Source organism: Ranitomeya imitator, chromosome 4 (assembly GCF_032444005.1).
Source record: "Ranitomeya imitator isolate aRanImi1 chromosome 4, aRanImi1.pri, whole genome shotgun sequence".
Lineage (NCBI taxonomy): Eukaryota > Metazoa > Chordata > Amphibia > Anura > Dendrobatidae > Ranitomeya > Ranitomeya imitator.
This window is the reverse complement of record NC_091285.1, coordinates 290,817,582-290,822,022: the sequence shown is the minus strand read 5'-3', so window position 1 is coordinate 290,822,022 and position 4,441 is coordinate 290,817,582. Positions and strand designations below refer to the sequence as shown.

The window sequence follows — 4,441 nt, the reverse complement described above, 5'->3', positions numbered from 1 at the left end:
TATTATATATGGAGGTAGCTGCTCCTGGTATGCACCTATTCACACTAGTTTGGATGTGCCAGTCTTTTTTTCTGTTATTTCTATGTTAGCTTATTGACTGAGCAATCCTCCCTTCACCATCTGGTTTTTAATTACATCTATTCACACTTGGTTGCGGCCAACACATATGTAGGCTTTGTTGAGAGAGGTGTCCATATTCACCCAAGCATGCAGACATTAGCCTTCGGTAAGTGTTCACATTTGGACAGGGAGGTCAGGTACCCATCAGTTTTTTAATGAGACCACCTTGACGATGGTTGATGGGCTCACACTATTTGGCCAAATTCGGTGCTAAGCGTCTCAAAAAATTTTTTTCCTAATGTTCAGAAAGCAATTTTGCTATTCATATTTCATGTATTTCATATTTGACGTGTTTTGGCACGATAGAGTGCAACCTTTTGTTGTATATTATATATGGAGGTAGCTGCTCCTGGTTTGCACCTATTCACACTAGTTTGGATGTGCCAGTCTTTTTTCTGTCATTTCTATGTTAGCTTATTGACTGAGCATTCCTCCCTTCACCATCTGGTTTTTAATTACATCTATTCACACTTGGTTCCGGCCAACACATATGTAGGCTTTGCTGAGAGAGGTGTCCATATTCACCCAAGCATGCAGACATTAGCCTTCGGTAAGTGTTCACATTTGGACAGGGAGGTCAGGTACCCATGAGTTTTTTAATGAGACCACCTTGACGATGGTTGATGGGCTCACACTATTTGACCAAATTCTGTGCTAAGCGTCTCAAAATTTTTTTTCCTAATGTTCAAAAAGCAATTTTGCTATTCATATTTCATGTATTTCATATTTGACGTGTTTTGGCACGATAGAGTGCAACCTTTTGTTGTATAGCAAACTATTTTAAAGTTAGGTCCCCTAGTATATGACGCTAGGAACAGAATAATTTTTTGTGGCCTCTGGATCAGGCCTCTATAACACACTAGATGCTACAAACTATTTTAAAGTCAGTTCCACTACTGTATGACACTAGGAACAGAAGTATTTTTTTGTGGCCTCTGGATCAGGCCTCTTTAACACACTAAATGCTATAAACTATTTTAAAGTCAGGTCTCCTACTGTATGAAGTTTAGCAACAGTATACATTTTTGGGTTATGTCTGTGACATCTGCAGACAGCTTAATTTCAACCCAACAAAATGACAAAGTGTGTTACGGCAGTCTGTCAAACTTTACGCAACTGAAAAATTGTAATTTTTTTTTAATGGGCATTAGGTCTGCAGACAGTTTCATATCACCACAGCACTAAATGACAAGATGGGCTACAGCAGGCTGTTTCACATTTAGCTAGTGAAAAAATATTATTTAGAATGCTATACTCGTGCATGGAACACAATAGAAGTAATGCACAACACACTTGTAGGACATGTGCCCTGCTGGCTTTGTCTGTGGACCTCAGTAATGGCTCTCCTAAAAAAATGATGGAAGGTAAATTTAACAGCAAAACCGGACACTAGCTAGCTACACTATCTGACTGATGTACAACCGCCTAGCTAACTAGCTAATATCTTGCTGCCAGCATCAGAAGGAGCCTCTCTGCGCTGTTGCAGTGTCAAAATGGCACTAAAATAAGATGTCCGCTCTTTATATGGAGAGGGACATGTGATTTCAGCAGCCAATGACACAAGCCATTCTGTCAGGACATTGTGACTGGTTCCTACACCCTGATTGGCTAGCCGCAATGTGCACACATAAAGTTGGGGAAAAAAATTAAAAGAACGGCGAGCCTCTGAGCTCTGCAAACCCCCTCCCCTTATCAAACACATGCAAGACGCTCATGATAAACCACCAATATAGTTGCAAAAGTGCTGAAAATACTTTTGTGCAACGCAAATGTTTTCCCGCACTTTTTGCTGAATGTTACCGATTTTTACCAATTTTATAAAATTTTGCTTGTGTTTACGATCACGAATCCGAATGTGCCATATTCATGCCGAGTTTATGTTCGGCAATTGTTTTCCGAACAAATTCGCTCATTACTACATACTACCCATTTTACTTTAAAAAAATAAAAATAAATTAAATGTATATTATAAAAAAAACTTTAAAGCCATGTACATACTTATCGATTAAGACTATTATTATTTTTATTATTATTATTATTATTATTATTATTATTATTAAGTGTTGTCATACATTAATTTTTCAGAAAGCTCAACAAACATTTTTAATAGTTTCATTGTGCATATGTTAAGCTTTTCAGTGACTATAAAAGCTGGTGTATTCCAGCACTCTGCCATAAACAAGTATCATACACATTCTACCTCAATGAGCTATTGTGACATTGGAAAACATATATTTTTACATAAAAAAGGAACACATTCTTAGCAGTAAGTGAACTCATAAACTCTGTCCATTGAACATGAACTATTATAATGATCCATTAAATTAAGTGCAGTTAAGTCAATGTGGTTTGTTTGAGCATAGTAAACCCTTACAGAAGAAAACAGAGGAGGGGCAAAGGATTTATATGCTGAAAGCAATTGCTAACAATTCACACAATGTGTCCATTCACTCTGCTGTCAAACACACCGCTAGGTGTAATGTGCTATTATGCTGTAGAGTTAATAAACTGCCTACAAGTTAACCAGACTAATCATAAATTAATCTCACATCACAATGATGAATTTTGTCAGGTGACCTGTCACTGGAAATGTGTACCCCTGTAGTTAAGGCGAATGTTTTGTGCAAGAAAAATATACACATATTCACATTTATGGATGGCTTTTTCTTGCCCAGGTATGTGTAAACACAATTGGCTCGCTTCATGAAGTCTCCTCTGTCCTATTTCCTGTTACATGAATGCCCAATTCAGGTAGACAAATGTAAGCTTGTATACTTCCATGAACTGGAGACACGGCAAAGTCACAGATGCGTATTAGCAGTCGGCAAGGTGAGGAATCATACTGAAAGTACATGAAATTCTAGTCACCATTTTTATTACATGGTAAACGTTTACAACAGTATTTATCTACACATCTATTTATCAATCTATGTGTCTATCAATCAATCCAATCTTCAATACTTTAGAGTCCGTTTCAAAACTCTTCCTGTTTATTTAAGTGGGAAACCAACATTGTTTTTCATGCAGTGCATTTTTTGCAAGATTATTTCCAAAAAGGTCTTTAAATCTTGCTACAGAAAATGAAAACTTACATGACCAGGGCTTGAAGAAATAAAAAACAAGAGGCCCTCCCTTTGTAACACCATGAGCAACAGGTGAATGGGGGAAGGAGGGTTGGTCACTTACCTGATCAGGTTGTGCTGGTCACAACTACCTAACAGTGATGTATAGTCCAATTATGGCTGCGGCTCCGGCCACTGTATTCACAATAAAAGGAGAGAGGACAAGTAAACGACATAACATGTTTTGATCCAGGTGGAAAGTGTAAAAAGCTTCCAATTTATTGGCAATATATTGGAAATTTTTTATGCTTACCGCCTAGATAAACCTTTTTCAGCAGCAGTGCCTGGAATCCACGTCACGCCTTTCTTCTTTACTTGTTACAACGATAGCCTAGAACAAGATGAACATCTCACCTCAAGCGGCACTTTGCAGGACAACAGGTTGGCACTGACAAACTGCCCTACCTATTGCATGGCTCCCAGGATATTTTGAAATACATGTGTTTTTCCTTGCAATATTTTGAGAACAATTTTTTTCTGTGTTTATGATAATATCTACTATATAAAGCTGAATGTGTGTGTGTGTGTGTGTATGTGTGTATGTCCGGGATTGGCATCTGCACCGTCGCAGCTACAGCCACAAAATTTTGCACAGTCACACGTCTGGACCCCGAGAGCGTCATAGGCTATATTGTGAGGCGAAATTTTAACCCCGCGCGTTCCAATTCACCAAACAATTTTGCCCCTATCTACATAATGGGGAAGAAAGTGAAAGGAAAAGTGTTGGAGGCGTCGCAGCTACAGCAACAAAATTTTGCACAGTCACACGTCTGGACCCCGAGAGCGTCATAGGCTATGTTGTGAGGTGAAATATTAACCCCGCGCTTTCCAATTCACCAAACAATTTTGCCCCTATCTACATAATGGGGAAAAAAGTGAAAGGAAAAGTGTTGGAGGCGTCGCAGCTACAGAAACAAAATTTTGCACAGTCACACATCGGGACCCTGAGAGCGTCATAGGCTTCGTTGTGAGGTGAAATTTTAACCCCGCGCGTTCCAATTCACCAAACAATTTTGCCCCTATCTACATAATGGGGAAAAAGTGAAAGGAAAAGTGTTGGAAGCGTCGCAGCTACAGCAACAAAATTTTGCACAGTCACACGTCTGGACCCCGAGAGCGTCATAGGCTATGTTATGAGGTGAAATTTTAACCCCGCGCTTTCCAATTCACCAAACAATTTTGCCCCTATCTACATAATG

General features: G+C 39.0%; 1 long non-coding RNA gene across 1 annotated transcript; it reads right to left on the bottom strand.

Annotated features, from left to right (window-relative positions):
* Positions 1-2,666: 2,666 nt before the first annotated feature.
* On the bottom strand, positions 2,667-3,555 carry LOC138674081 (uncharacterized). The gene is made up of 3 exons (XR_011320470.1): positions 3,496-3,555; positions 3,307-3,377; positions 2,667-2,962 (listed from the first exon to the last, which is right to left on the bottom strand). It is a non-coding gene; the product is annotated as an uncharacterized lncRNA (long non-coding RNA).
* Between the last annotated feature and the right edge of the window lie 886 nt (positions 3,556-4,441).